The sequence below is a fragment of the Phodopus roborovskii genome, unplaced genomic scaffold (genome assembly GCF_943737965.1).
Source record: "Phodopus roborovskii unplaced genomic scaffold, PHOROB, whole genome shotgun sequence".
NCBI classification, from domain to species: Eukaryota; Metazoa; Chordata; class Mammalia; order Rodentia; family Cricetidae; genus Phodopus; species Phodopus roborovskii.
Genome location: NW_026126418.1, coordinates 45,944,183 through 45,960,826, shown reverse-complemented (window position 1 = coordinate 45,960,826; position 16,644 = coordinate 45,944,183).

Genomic DNA, 16,644 nt, shown 5'->3' with positions numbered 1-16,644 from the left:
ATTAGGTTTATGCCTCCATCTCACAGTTCATCATCAATGGAAATCGTAACAGAAACTCAAGCAAAACAGGAACATGAACATAGATGTTGATGGCTATGGAGGAATGCTGTTTACTGGCTTGCTCAGCCTGCTTTCTTATAGAACCTAGGAACACCAGCCCAGGATGGCACCACCCACAATGGGTTGGGCCCTTCCCCATCCATTACTGATTTTAAAAAAAATGTCTTAGAAGCCTGGCTATAACCCAATCTTATGGAGGCATTTCCTTAATTGACATTCCCTCCCCTCAGATGACTTTAGCTTGTATGAAGTTGACATAAAACTATCCCCCACAACTGACACTTTGTCAGCTTGACACACAAAGACATAAAGCCTAACTCTAGTAACAGGCTTCCTCCAACAAGGCAATCATTCCTAATCATTCTTAAGTAGTACTACTTCCTGATAACTAAGCTTTCAAATACAGGAGCCTATAGGAGCTATTTTTATTCAAACCACCACATATACACACATAAGTTAAAATGAAAAAATAAATCTTTGTATTGTTGTTTGTTTTAGAAAGAGTCAAACACTTTGCACTAGGATAGTTGGAAGAATGTCTAAACAGCTTTACAGAAATTAGACAGATCCCACCCATCCCACCCACTGTCCACTCCAATATGCAGAATTATAAAGTCATTTTAAAGACTTACCCCTATCAATTTTTTTCCTGAGTTCAGTCTTCCAGCTCGAAAGCAGTTTAAGGCCTGATCCAAGGAAGCCTGGAGACTACTCAAGCTGATGTATAACTTGACATTGCTCATTTAGTTTGGGTTTTACCAACATGCAACATGCAAGAGTCACAGAGTCATATTGCCTTGGCCAAGATTTCAGAGGAATGTGTGGAGGGCAGATGATTACAAGGGCAAATAAGAATTCCAGCAAGCAGCCACTGTGAGGGTAAAGACTATGTTACAATGGGAGCTCCAGAGTGTTAGAGATTTCAGGAACATGCAATGTTTGCTTAGGAAAGCCATAGGCAAGAAGTGACCCATACCAAGAGAAAAGCCTATGGGAGTCATGTGGCAATGCCATACAGGTGAAGTTTCCTTAATCATTTGAGACAAGGATCATGCCACTACATATCTTAGATGCCAGAAAGGGAGCTAAAAAATTTGATGTTTTTCCTCGCTGAGTTAGTCTTGTGTAACTAGAGTATTCTTTCCCGCCTTCCAGTTCCCAAGGCTTAGTATTAATTACAACCTGTTTGGTCTATTACCTCAAGCTTCTTGTTAACTAGCTCTTACAGCTTAAATTAACCCATTTCTATTAGTCTATAATTTACCATAAGCTCATGCTTTATTACCTCACATCTAGCTTCTCCAGTGGCTACATGGCTTCTACCTGACTCTACCTTCTTTCTCTCTGTATCTCTGTTTGGATTTCCCACCTATGTATATTCTGCCTGGCTATTGGCCAAATCAGCTTCTTTATTAACCAATGGTAATAAGGCATATTCACAGCATACAGAGTGGCATCCCATATCATCTCTCCCTTTCTGTCTAATTAAAAAGGAAGGTTTTAACTTTAACATTGAAAATGTTACATATAACAAAACATGTAACAAGCAAGATTGCAGTTATAATATTTAGTCTATTTGTATTTGGCATAAATAAATTCTCTATCATCTGTCTTATCTTTGTAATTCTAAAGTTTTATATATAATTAATCTTTTACCATAACTAAGGAAAACTATGGTTATAAATAACTACTCTTCACCTCCATCCCAGAAGGGTATAATATTACCCAAGTCAATAGGAAATACATTGTAAACAACTTCCAGAACTCTAGAAATGACAGAGATATCTGGCTGCTTAGACAGTCACCCCAAGTTCTTCTGTATCATTTGGGCATCCATCTTTAGCCTAAAGGCCTAGATTCTCTGGCTGACTTCTCAGTGAAACAGGAAATTTGAAACTGTCCTGCCTACATTGGCACTTTGTCAGTCATGTTTCTCTGTGTCCTGTAGAATGTCTGGTGAACCCTTCCATGAAGCAGGGACCCTGAAGAACTGTCCCATCTTGTTTTGGCAAGTTTAGCAGCCATTTTCATGTGGGTCCTGTATGTCCAGTTTATACAGCATACAGTCAAATAGTCTAGGCAAGAGCAGTTCTTGCCCAAATGGTTAGCCTTGCCACACTGAAAGCAAACTCCATAAGGAGTTTCTTTGATGCCCAACATCCTCTTGAAGTAATTGGTGTTGCCAGGAGCAGATGTGTCTCACTGTCAAAAAAAAAAAAAAAAAAAAAAAAAAAAGAGTCTAGTTTCCTAAAACATTTTAAACACCATATTCTGTGGGTCTTTGAAGTATTTGAGGATTACCTATCCATATGAAATATATCTCTGTACATCTAGAAAACCTAACTAACATGACTGTAAATTTGACTATTATAGATGCCAATTAATTTGTATTTCTTAACTATATGTTACATTTTAAATGAACTGCATAAAAATAATACCTTAAATAAGAGTAGAAATACACATATAACAAAATTGACTTCAAATGTGTATCAACAAGCCAAGATCCATACCACCATAAATATTCATTTCTATAGCATATTCCCATTTTTCTTTAGAAAGAAGTTGACTTTGACCATTAATTATGCATAACCAACCCCCTATACATGAAAATAAACAATATATTTTAGAATTTTGGCATAGTTTACTACTTCTTGCTCATTGGCGCCACTGGGGATCCTGAAAAGATTTAGGATTACACTTAAATCTTGGCTGTAATCGTCTCAAAGGCTACATTATCTCAGCCTTTTGAAGCTGTTTCAGATGTTGGCTCACCTGGGCCATCACTGCCATTGGAGACCTCATTGGGGTCTTGATCAAATAATATTGGCTTTGAAGAAATCCACAGCTTTTTTTCATCTTCTATGGAAACAAAAACAGAACCTCTTTTCCAAAAAGCAACATATCCTTAGACTCAAATTTTGAAGTCAAGATACCTTTATGTTTGTTTAGCTTGTCTCTCTGCAGTTAGTTCATTAACAATCAAAAAAAATACAATAGTACACATAATCCAGATTCTCTGTGTATTTTCCATCATTACATGGCTTTTTAAATGTCACTTTTCCTGTCTTTTTAAAGACTTGGTTTTATTTTATTTTTTTTTTTTAGAGCATTTGCGTCTTTCTACAACTGCCTATACCCATTTTCTCTCTCTTTCTCTTTCTTTCTTTCTTTCTTTCTTTTTGTCTTTCTTTCTTAAGCTTAAATACGCTTTTCAAAACACACCGTGTCTCACTGAGAGGGTTTTTGTCTGAATCTGTCTTTCTTGCACATCTGCAATCATTGTCTGACCAAGGGAGTTTTAAAAATGTTAAGCAGTGGCTTTGGCTGCTTGCACAGCCCTGGCTCTGCTTTCCAACATGTGGGAAATATGTGTGTTGCCAGCTCTAGGAGCCATGCTCACTGTCCCAACTCTGGGAAGTAGTGGATACACGCTGCATCCAATGAGCTTGTAGCACGCTGCCCATAAACCTTTTCTTTCTTTCTTTCTTTCTTTTTTTCTTTCTTTCTTTCTTTTTTTTTTCTTTTTTTTTTTTTTTTTTTTTTTTTGTCTGTATGATCAAAAGCTAAATCCCCCACACAGTGCACAGCTGATTAGCCTCTCTGTATCAAGCAAGGTCTGTGTGAGACTGCAGAAACCTGCACCACTGCTTAGCTTATGGTGGCTGTTGGAGCTGTTGGAGATGTGTCTCTGCACCACGTCTGGCATGAGATACTAGAAAGTCCATTGGCTCCATTTCTGTGCTCCTATAATCTTTTTACAGCTTTTTAAAAGTCGTATGTTGACTTTATTCTTTCTCTCTGTATCTGTTTGGATTTCCTGTCTAGCTGTACTCTGCCTGACTATAGACAAAATCAGCTCCCTTACTGATAAATCATAATAAAACACATTCACAGCATACAAAGGTAATGTGTGAGATAATGAATGCTCTTGTACACTGTAAAGATTTTTCACTCATATTGGTTTAATAAAATGTCGATTGACTAGTTAGCCAGGCAGGAAGCATACTCAGGGCTGGCATCCTTGGAGAATTCCAGGAAGAGGAAAGGCAGAAGAGTAGCATCCAGATGCAGAGGAAGCAAGATGAGATCCCTTACTGAGAAAATATACCAAGACACGTGGCTAAACACAGATAAGAATTATGAGTTAATTTAAGTTGTAACAGTTTATTAGAAATAAAGCTGAGCACTAGGCCAAACAATGTATACTTAATATAAGCCTCTGTGTGTTTATTTGGAAATGAATGGCTGCAGGACCAGATGGGACCCTTCTGTCTATACAAAGGTTCATCCCACATCAGTCTGCTTTAGTCCTAGTCTTTATTGCTATTTGGATGTGTTGCTATGTCTTGGAAAAATAAAACCTTTTTTGGGACTGTACGTAGGTTCACACTTGAGTCTTAGAGAAAAATTGAACATTTGAACAGTATATTCATCAGCCTTGAAGATTAGAGTAGGAATATTGTGGTTCTAATACAAAATTATCCCCTACAGGATCTAGTTATGAACTTTTGCATATTAGCTGAGAGACTTTTGGGGTGGGTCATTGGCAGTGTGCTTTGAAGGTTGTACCATGTCTCCAATCCCCTTTGTCTCCACACTTCCTCTTTTGCTGCTTTACATAGATACTTCTCCCCTGCCACACACTCCCACTTCCGTGATGTTTTACCAAGCACATGAATTAAGAAACCATGGATTGAATCCCATGGGGAGAAAAAAACTTGTCAATATACATCTTACATCCTTTCATGTTATCCCAAGTATTTTGACAAAGCCGTGAAACAACATAATAAAACAAACACAAACCCATAGTGCCTGGGTAGGTGGATAGACCTGCCTCCAGTTGGTCTATCCCCCCACTTACCTACTGCCTTGTATCTGAAGGGACCTGATCTTATACAACTGTATCAAATTTCTTCCATGAGACTGCAATTCTGTCTTAACCTAAAGCCTGCAGTCTACCTAACTAGATGCACAGATGGAAGAGCAACAAAATAGAAGACGTAAGAATGAGCTCCCACTGCTTCTAACCCCACTGATATAAATGTCCTCCAAGTGAACTTGGTCCTTGTCGTCATAGCCCAAGAACCATTGGTGTTGATAGGACATGCAAGGGACGATGGAGAGGTTTCAGGCACAGATGATGTCCCGTGTACTAGGTGAGTCAACAAATCAACAGTTTCTTTCAGCTGCAATTAGCTGCTGCTCCAGTTCAGTCTCACAATGCACACAGAAACATCTCCTTTGCCCTACTTTTCTTTTTCTTGAAATTTGGGAAAGTAATCCTGGGAAGCATAGTTTAGACTAATTAAGCAGAGACACATGGAGTCACTGTTCCTGCCAATAAGTCATTGTGTCTGCTGTAAGAAATAGAGTAATGCTTCTGAGCAATGTACAGCCCTATGACTCACAAAAGACATGATCATCCAGATTGTTATACTTAAAGAGTTAAAAATCCAAATAAAGTGGCATTTCAGCTAGGGAGAGTGTTATGAAAACAGAATACCACATCCTACCTTCAGTCACCATGAACATGTTTCAGTTCAAGGAACACTACTTTCTTGCCACTTAGTGTAATTAAGATAAAGTTGAACATCCCGTGCCATGTTAGTGCCTGATGTGGCTTCTTATGCCCATACAAAGTAACAACTGCCATTCAGCTGATATAAGATCCTGAAGTAAACAAACAAACAAAACAAAACAAAACAAACAAAAAAACACCAAAAAAAAAAAAAAGAAAGAAAAGAAAAGAAAACTTAGTGGAAGCAAGTTATGAGCAGTTTTGCAGTTTTTCCCTGCCAGTCTGGTTCCTCCATTGTGCCAGCCCCAAATAACACACAGATATGCTGTAGTATATATAAATCTGTTGGCCAAATTACTAGTTTCTTACTGGCTAGCTCTATATTAAATATTAACCCATTTCTATTAATCTAAGTATTTCCACATGGTCTCATCTTACCAGAAAGAGGGCTCAGACCTCGGACCTCTGTTCTCTCAAGTCTACATGTTGACTCCTCCCCACTTCTTCCTCTCTCCTCCTAGTCTCCTAGTCCCACCTCTCATGCTTTCCTATTGGCCAACAGTGCTTTATTCATTAACCAATTAGAGAACCATATTTACAGAATGACATCTCTCATCCGAAGCAGTTAGTTTTAAAAATTAAATCCAGCCAAATTTGAAACTCCAATTGCATCTTTCAAGATTATTGATTATTTATTATTTTGAATGGCAAAGCCTTTTATACCCCAAGGAAGGTATATCTCTTTGTGGTTTTAGAGTTGAGAGCTTAGCCTTCCAGTGAATCCTTGAACAGTATTTGAAAGAAAAATGCTGGATTGAACAGGTCAAGTATTTCTAGAGGAGCATTTGTTCCTAAACAAGAGCCACATGTATCTCATTATGGCCAGGACAGGTGAAAGCAGGTAACAGGGAGTAATAGCACTAAATAAAGAGTTTAGTGACCCTTAGAGGACAAGCAAACACTATCATCAGAAACTTAGCTTGTTCCCAGCTGACTTTGGAGAAGTATATACATTGAACCTTTTGGACATACAGATTACAGACTCAGCATGGAGTAGATTTAGCAGTATACATAAATGTTAAGATTGGCCTTGCATTTGTTTGGATCTAAGAATATAAATGTTAAAATTAAGAAACAGGGCATGGTGGTGCATGATGCAACTAGCACTGTGGTGGGTGGGTGCTGAGGCAAGAGCATTAAGAGTTCAAGGCCACTTCCATCTATGCAAGGAGTTTAAAGCCAGCCTTAAAGTAAATAATGTAACAGGTAACTGATAACTATTGATCACAAAAAGTGACACTTTAGAATATTGGAAATACTTGGGTGGGCATTTGGGCCCACACTTTTCTGGATTCCCTACTGTCTCTAGTATTTAGTAGCAGGTTAAATAATGCCAGTGACACCAAGATCCTCATCTGTGGAAACTTTGAGATACTACCTTACATGGTGGTTAAGATCAGATTAAGAATCTGAGATGGAGATATTTTCCTAGATTTAGGGACTGGATACAGGCACAAAGATGCTGAACAGAGGAAAGCAAGGAAGTCAAAGGAAATAGAATGGGATGTAACTTGAAAGTAAAATCCGTACAGTGATACAAATGGGTCCATGAACCAGTGAGCATAGTAAACATAGAGAAGTCAGAGAAGATGGAAATGTCATCTTTTGATGTCTCTAAATGACATACAGCTCCATCAACACCTTGGCTTTATATTTCGAGCTTACAGAACTGAACAGGAACAAATTTTTCCAGTTTCTAAGCCATTGAATGCCTGTTAATTTGTTAGAGCAGTAACTGGGCACCGTAATGCTGCCTTTCTGTCTTCAATCTCATTAACTGGCTAGAGGGAGAAAATTCAGCTCCTGGGACCAGTTATCAGATCCATATTTCCTTAATTTTAACTATCTATGATTATTTCTTGTTGAGAAAAATAATCTCTTTAACAAGGCTGCATGCTCCCCATCATCTTGCTGACAATCTAGGTTTGTCTAAAATTTCTTAGTTTTCTAAAAGCTATAAGAAAGTCACAAACTGGGAGCCAACAGTCCACCCTACTTGGGAGACCTCTCGGAGCAACTCCAAACAAAGGAGACCTGACTATCCACGCAGGACCACCTGTAATTTCCACCAGCTTGGTCTCTGACCCCGCCTCCAGTCCTCTGCTGGAGTCCCGGGCCCCTCCCAGAGATCCGCCTATCTCTGCTGGTCCACTCGGAGTTCCTGAGGGCTAGATCCTTGACCCCCAAATCCTGGCCTCTGCCTAAGAACGAGGTCTCAGCTGGAGAGTGCCAGTTTCCAGTGAGATCCCACTACCCTGCAAAACCTTCTCAAGTTCCAGAGCAGCCCTCGTCCTCTTCCGCCAGCTATTGGCCAGAGCTATTGGCCAGAGCTATTGGCCAGAGGACCACTGTGAGTACCTGCTGGCATCTTCTGGATCCTCATCCTTGACCCCATCCCTGGATCCCTGTCTGCTGAGAAACCTCCTAGAGAGCTTGGACCACACAGAGCTACAGATATTGAAACTCAGATCCACATAAGCCCATCAGGGAAGGACCATAGAGAGAGGGAAGAGACACCACCAACACCTACTGGAAGAAACTATGGGAAGAAGGCAATACAAAAGAACACCTAACAACAGAAAGACAAACATGACACCAGCAGAATCTAGGTAATCTACACCAACTAGAATGGAACACAACAACAAAGCAGAGGAAGCAGAAGAGTACGACTTAAAAATCACCATCATAAAAATGATAGAGGCCCTCAAAGAAGATGTGAGAAAATCTCTTAAAGAAATGGAGGAAAAAACAAACAAAAAAGTGGAAGAAATGAACAAATTCCTTAAGGAAAGTACAGAAAGCCAAGAAAAAACAATTAACCAGGTGAAGGAAATGGTTCAAGACTTGAAAACTGAAATTGAGAAAATAAAGGCAATACAAATGGAAGGAAGGCTGGAAATTGAAAAACTGGGCAAAAAATCAAAAACCACGGACACAAGCATAACCAATAGAATTCAAGAGATGGAAGAGAGAATCTCAGGCGCAGAAGATAAACTAGAAGAAATAGATTCATCGACCAAAGAAAATCATAAATCCAACAAATCCTTAACACAAAACATCCAAGAAATGTGGGACACCATGAAAAGACCAAACCTAAGAATAATAGGCATAGACGAAGGTGAGGAAGCCCAGCTCAAAGGTGCTGAAAACATATTCAACAAAATCATCGAGGAAAACTTTCCAAATATGAAGAAGGACATGCCCATGAAAGTACAAGAAGCATACCGAACCCCAAATAGGCTGGACCAAAGAAAAAAAGACCCTCGACATATAATAATCAAAACACCTAGCATACAGAATAAAGAAAGAATATTAAGAGCAGCGAAGGAAAAAGGATAGGTAACATATAAAGGCAGACCTATCAAAATTACACCTGACTTCTCCATGGAAACCCTCAAGGCCAGAAGGTCCTGGATAGATGTTCTAAAAGTATTAAGAGAACACGGATGCCAGCCTAGGCTACTATATCCAGCAAAACTCTCAGTCAATATAGATGGAGAGAGCAAGATATTCAATGACAAAACCAGATTTTCCCAATATGTATCTACAAATCCAGCCCTACAGAAAGTATTGGAAGGAAAACTCCAACCCAAGGAAGGTAACTACGCCCACAAAAATGTAGGCAACAGATAATCCAACTATACCAGAAACCTAGGGTGAAGCAGAACAATTATATTCACAATACCACTGCCAAAAACAAAACTAAATCAAACAAGCATCAACAATCAATGGTCCTTACTCACCCTCAACATTAATGGTCTTAACTCACCTATAAAAGGACACAGGCTAACAGAATGGATACGAAGACAGAATCCATCCTTCTGCTGCATACAAGAAACACATCTTAGCTCCAAAGATAGACATTACCTCAGGGTAAAGGGTTGGGAAAAGATTTTCCAATCAAATGGAAATAAGAAGCAAGCAGGAGTAGCTATCCTTATATCTAACAAGTTAGACTTCAAACCAAAACTAGTCAAAAGAGATGAAGACGGTCATTTCATATTCATCGCAGGAGAAATCCATCAACACAAAGTCTCAATTCTGAACATCTATGCCCCTAATACAAAGTCACCCACATTCGTAAAAGAAACACTACTAAAACTCAAAGCTCATATAAAACCTCACACACTTATAGTGGGAGACTTCAATACACCACTCTCAACACTAGACAGGACCACAAATCAGAAACTCAACAAAGAAACAAAAGAATTAACAGAAGTTATGTCTCAACTGGGGCTAACAGACATCTATAGAACATTCCATCCAAAGACAAAAGAATATACCTTCTTCTCTGCTCCACATGGAACCTTCTCTAAAATCGACCACATACTAGGAGACATAACAAACCTCAACAGATACAAGAGAATAGGAATAGTCCCCTGTATCTTATCGGACCACCATGCTTTAAAATTGGAATTCAACAACAACACAAATAGCAGAAAACATGCAAACTCATGGAAACTTAACAATGTGCAATTGCACCACTCCTGGGTCAAAGAAGAAATAAAGAAAGAAATTAAAGACTTTATAATATTCAACGAGAATGAGGATACAACATACCCGAACTTATGGGACACCTTGAAAGCAGTGCTATGAGGGAAGTTCATTGCACTAAGTGCCCATATGAAGAAAACAGAGGATAGTCACATAAAAGAATGTGTTGGGTTTTCAGCCCAACTGAAAACCTTAGAACAGAGAGAAGCGAATTCACCCCGCAGGAGCAGACGCCAGGAAATAATCAACTTGAGGGCTGAAATCAACAAAATAGAAACCAGGAAAACAATACAAAAAATCAATGCAACAAAGAGTTGGTTTTTTGAGAAAATCAACAAGATAGACAAACCTTTAGCCAAATTAACGAAAAAGCAGAGACAGAACATGCAAATTAACAAAATCAGAAAAGAAATGGAGAACATAACAACAGACACAGAGGAAATCCAGACAATTTTCAGGTCATACTTTGAAAATCTGTATTCCACAAAAATTGAAAATTCAAAAGAAATGGACAAGTTTCTGGATAACTATCACTTACCAAAATTAAATCAGGAACAGACAAACAACTTAAATAGACCTATAACCCGCACTGAAATAGAAGCAGTCATCGAAAGCCTTCCAATGAAAAAAAGTCCAGGGCCAGATGGATTCAGTGCAGAATTCTACCAGCCATTCAAGGAAGAACTAATACCACTACTCCTCAAACTGTTCCACAAGATAGAAACAGAAGGTTTATTGCCAAACTCTTTTTATGAGGCCACAATAACTTTGGTACCCAAACCTAACAAAGACACAACTAAGAAAGAAAACTACAGACCAATATCCCTGATGAACATCGATGCAAAAATACTCAATAAAATACTGGCAAACCGAGTTCAAGAATACATCAGAGAAATCATCCACCATGATCAAGTAGGCTTCATACCTGGATTGCAGGGATGGTTTAACAAATCTATCAACGTGATCCACCATATAAACAAACTGAAAAACAAAAACCATATGATTATCTCCCTAGATGCGGAAAAAGCCTTCGACAAAATTCAACACCCTTTCATGATAAAGGTATTAGAGAGGTCAGGGATAACAGGAACATACCTAAACATAATAAGAGCAATATACAGCAAACCAACTGCCAACATCAAACTGAATGGAGAGAAACTTAAACCAATTCCTCTAAAATCAGGAACAAGACAAGGCTGTCCTCTCTCTCCATATCTCTTCAATATCGTACTAGAAGTTCTAGCTAATGCTATAAGACAACAAAAGGAGATCAAGGGCATCCAAATTGGAAAGGAAGAAGTCAAACTGTCTCTATTTGCAGATGATATGATAGTTAAGCGATACATAAGCGACCCAATAAACTCTACCAGGGAACTCCTACAGCTGATAAACACCTTCAGCAAACTAGCAGGATACAAGATAAACTCAAAAAAATCAGTAGCCCTATTTTTTTCAGACGACAAAGAGGCAGAGAAAGAAATCAGTGAAACATCACCCTTTACAATAGCCACAAGCAACATAAAGTATCTTGGTGTAACGCTTACCAAACAAGTAAATGACCTATATAATAAGAACTTTGTGACTCTAAAGAAAGAAATTAAAGAAGATACCAGAAAATGGAAAGACCTCCCATGCTCTTGGATAGGTAGGATTAACATAGTAAAAATGGCAATCTTACCAAAAGCAATCTACAGATTCAATGCAATCCCCATTAAAATCCCACCACAATTCTTCACTGACCTTGAAAGGATAATAATCAACTTTATATGGAAAAACAAAAGACCCAGGATAGCCAAAACAACCCTATACAATAAAAGAACATCAGGAGGCATCACCATTCCTGACTTTAAGCTCTGCTACAGAGCTATAGTTCTGAAAACAGCCTGGTATTGGCATAAAAATAGACAGGTAGACCAATGGAATCGAATTGAAAATCCTGATATTAATCCACGCACCTATGAATACCTCATTTTCGACAAAACAGCTAAAATTATACAATGGGGCAAAGACAGCCTCTTCAACAAATGGTGCTGGCACAATTGGATGAGGGTGTGTAGAAGACTGCAGATAGACCCATGTCTGTCGCCATGCACAAAACTCAAGTCCAAATGGATCAAAGACCTCAACATCAATCCAGCCACATTGAACCTCTTAGAAGAGAAAGTAGGAGGTACCCTTGAACAAATTGGTATAGGAGACCGCTTCTTGAACATAACTCCAGGGGCACAGACACTGAAAGAAACAATTAATAAATGGGACCTCTTCAAACTTAGAAGCTTCTGTAAGGCAAAGGACACAGTTGACAAGACCAAACGGCAGCCCACTGACTGGGAAAAGATTTTCACTAATCCTATATCCGACAAAGGGCTGATCTCCAAAATATACAAAGAACTCAAGAAACTAGTCAACAAAACACCAAATAACCCTATTAAAAAATGGGGTACAGAACTGAAGAAAGAATTCTCAATGGAGGAAATCAAAAAGGCTGAAAGACACTTAAGAAAATGCTCCACATCCTTAGCTATCAGGGAAATGCAAATCAAAACGACTTTGAGATACCATCTTACCCCTGCCAGAATGGCTAAAATTAGAAACACCAGTGATGACTTATGTTGGAGAGGATGTGGAGAAAGGGGAACACTCCTCCACTGCTGGTGGGAGTGCAAACTCATACAGCCATTTTGGAGATCAGTATGGCGGTTCCTCAGGAAAATGGGAATTAGTTTACCACAGGACCCGGCAATCCCCCCTCTTAGGCATATACCCAAAGGATTCACATCAATGCAACAAAGACATCTGTTCAACTATGTTCATAGCAGCACTATTTGTAATAGCAAGAACCTGGAAGCAACCTAGATGCCCCTCAATTGAAGAATGGTTAATGAAGATGTGGCACATCTACACAATGGAACACTACTCTGCAGAAAAAAATAATGGTACCTTGAAATTCGCAGGCAAGTGGATGGCACTTGAAGAAACCTTCCTGAATGAGGTAACCCAGTCACAAAAAGAGAAACACAGTATGTACTCACTCATATATGGATTTTAGACCTAGATCAAATGATCACCAGCCTATAATTCACATCACCAGAGGAACTAGGATACAAGTTGTATTCTAAGAGATTCATATAAAGTCCTTCACAGAACTGGGAAGGGACAAGTCTCTCAGAGCTCAGGTAAAGTGGGGGAGGACAGCTAATGGAGAGAGAAGTAGGAGAAAATGAGGGGGAGGAGAGGAAGGCATGTGCGACCAGGAGGATTGAGCCTGGTTAGGAATGGAAAATAGGAAAGAGAGAGAGAGAGAGAGAGACAGAGACAGAGAGAGAGAACATAAAAGAGGGAGCCAATATTGGTTTGAAGATATAGTTGAACACAAAGAAAGGTCGAGGGAACTACAAGACTGCTCCCAACTAACAATCTCAGCTTCCGTGGAAAGGCTATCATAAATGCCCTTCCCGGAGAGTGAGATCAACAACTAACTTCTCCATGGAGCCCACAACTAATACCTGTTGAAAATAGGAGCAAACACCCATACATAAACACTGAGTCGAACTAGAACCCAGAAGCAGATGGAGAGGACAAGACCATGCGACAGAAGCACATAGAGACAGCTTACCTGAACAAGGAGGAGCTAAGGGCCACTAGACTGATAGCTGGGAAGCCAACAGGGGACTGACTGGGACCCCCCTGAATATGGGTCTCAGCCAGAAGGTCTGAGCAGTCTAGTGGAGCCAGGATGTATCCCTGGTGCCCAAAAGGACTTTGCGAACATATCCCCCATGGAGGGATAACTGTCTTATTCTAGAGATAGGAGAGAAGCCCTAGTCCCTACTTCACAGGACCTGTCAGATCCACATGACCCCAACTGGATGGCATTACCCTACATATGGTATTGTGGTGGGGGGTTGGGAGGGGAGGGTGTTTAGAGTGCATGTGAGAGGGTAGAGAGGGTAAAAGGGAGGGAAGGAGAGAGGGAGGGAGGGCTGGAGGGGAGGGAGGGAGGGAGGGAGGAAGAGGGAACTGGAATCGACATGTAAAATAATAAATTAAAAAAAAAAGAAAGAAAGTCACAAACTGTCTAACATCCTGAAATTTTTCTAACAAGTCTCCAACAACTCAGTCTTGATCTAGAAATACGACTCCAGATTTGAAGGTGTAATTTGTCACAGTGGTGGTCATTTTGATACCTATGAAGGGGCAAATTCTGTTTCTCATTGAGGTAATCCCACAATTTAAGGTCTATAATCTAAATCCCATCCATGGTACTCCTTTCTTTGCCATGTCTCATTAGTTGAAAATAAGAAGGGATTTGGCCCAATGCAGATACAATAGTAGTAGGATTTATTCTGGCTTCCGGAAAGTTCACAATTCTCATTGTCCTACTTCCTTTATATTGGATTTTTCTTAAGCAAACACTCCACATATCTTGGTAAATAATCATCTAGTAACTATATCTCATGAAGTTATTAGAGTTAATTTTATCCCCATGAATAATGTCCCAGTGATAGCCTCTATAGAGCTAGTGTGGGATATTGACTAATTTCCTAACCAACTTTGATAACAAGAGGGGTTATATGGATGCTCTAGCTGTCAAATTCTGGGAAGAATCCACCCAGGAGCAGGAAAATGCCCACAGAAAATGAAAATGGCAAACAGTTAGTAGATACTTTCCGTACTAAAAAAACAAGATTGTAAGGCAGAGAAAATGGCTCAATGGGTAAAAGAACTTGCTGTGCAAGCATAAGGACCTGAGTCTGAGTTCTCAGTATCCATATAGGAAGGCTGGGCATGGTAACTCCCATACCGGCAGGTCCTGGATGCTTGCTAAGCAGCCAGCCTGGCTAAATAAATGGTGAGCTTCCAGATTAGTGAGTAGCTTGTCTCAAGGAACTAAGGTAAAGAGGGATAGAAGGAGAAACCAATGTCTTCCTGTAGTTAATGTGTGTGTGTGTGTGTGTGTGTGTGTGTGTGTGTGTGTGTGTGTGTGTGTGTGTGTATGTATGTTTATGCACAACACCACATGGATGTATGGTCATTTTCCACATACAACACACTGTACATACTAGATTCTGCATAAATTAAAGATAGATACTTATATGTTCCTTAAAACTTGGAAAACAAATTATCTAACTTAGGTAAGGGTTTAGAACAGTGTGACATATTAGGTAACTTTTACACATTTGTTTTATTACTATTTTCTATTAGTTGCATTACCAGTATTTTTACTACAAGCCATGTGGCTTTAGAAAAGTCCCTCAACCTTCCTGAGATCCATGGATCCATCTATTAGGGAATCATGGCACTTGGTGTGTTGTGACAATTAAAGTAATCAGGGGTAAATTACTTAACCACGGTAGCCCATGATAGAGATCCATGGATCCAATGGCTATTTGTATTGTTGTTTGAGAGGAAAGAGACATGATGGCATACCTCAGTCACATATTAAAAATGCATGCACAGAAAATTTTGATATTTAACTTCTGTAATGGGCTGGAGTCAAAGTCCTGGAAGCTCTCTCTTCCCAGCAGGAGGTGGAATGTATGGCGAGCTGAATGGCAGATAGGTACAGAGATGTGCCAGCTGCCAAAATTGGCTGGAAGGTATGGAATCTGCATGCAGTGTATGACTTTAGTTCTGTTCTTTATTAAAGTCCTGAGAGCATCCTTTTGCAAGGCTCATTTTAGGGTTAAGTGCAAAGGATAATGTCATTTAGTCTCACCTAACAACACTCATCAGATGGGTGTCGTGGCTTCACCTTTTTGTCTTTCTTTTAGAGTTGTGTATAATTACTATGCCCATTCCTAAAAGTAACCACTATAAACAGTAACTGACTGGAGAAAAGCCTACTTGTGAGTCTAGTCTAACAAACTGATCTGCAGACCTTGACTCACATTTCTCTTTCTCTCTCCCTCAAACTCATGCAGTTGCCTCATGAATTGTAGCATGAATTGTAAATGTCACAGCAGCAGTATATTTGTTTCTATATTTTGGTTTAAATATTTATTTTTACAAATTCTTTGAGAATTTCATGTACTTATACAATTGCATTTTGTTTGTGTTCATTCCTTATTCTTCCCCCAATCCGTTCTCACCCAGTCCATCTACCCTCTCTGTCTCAGATCTGCATTTACCTTTTTATATATAACCCACAAAGTTGAATTTATGTATTTGTGGGTGTGAAGCCATTCTCTGGATTGCAGTCATTGTAAGTCAACCTATGGAGACCACAATTGCTGGATATCCTGATCCATCACTCTGCACTTACTTGAGTCAGAGTGTCTCACTGATCCCAGAGCTCAGCTGGCAGCCACCAGACCCCAGCAGCCCCATTATTACAAAGATTACACAATGCTGATATTACAATATCCAAGGTCATAGCTGACTTTTTTTTAATGTGGATGCTGGATATCCAAACTTGGACTATCATGCTTGCACCGCAAGCATTCTTAACTACTGAGCCATCCTCTCAGCTCCTTTGTAGAATTTTAATCGAATGATCTGTTTACTCTTAG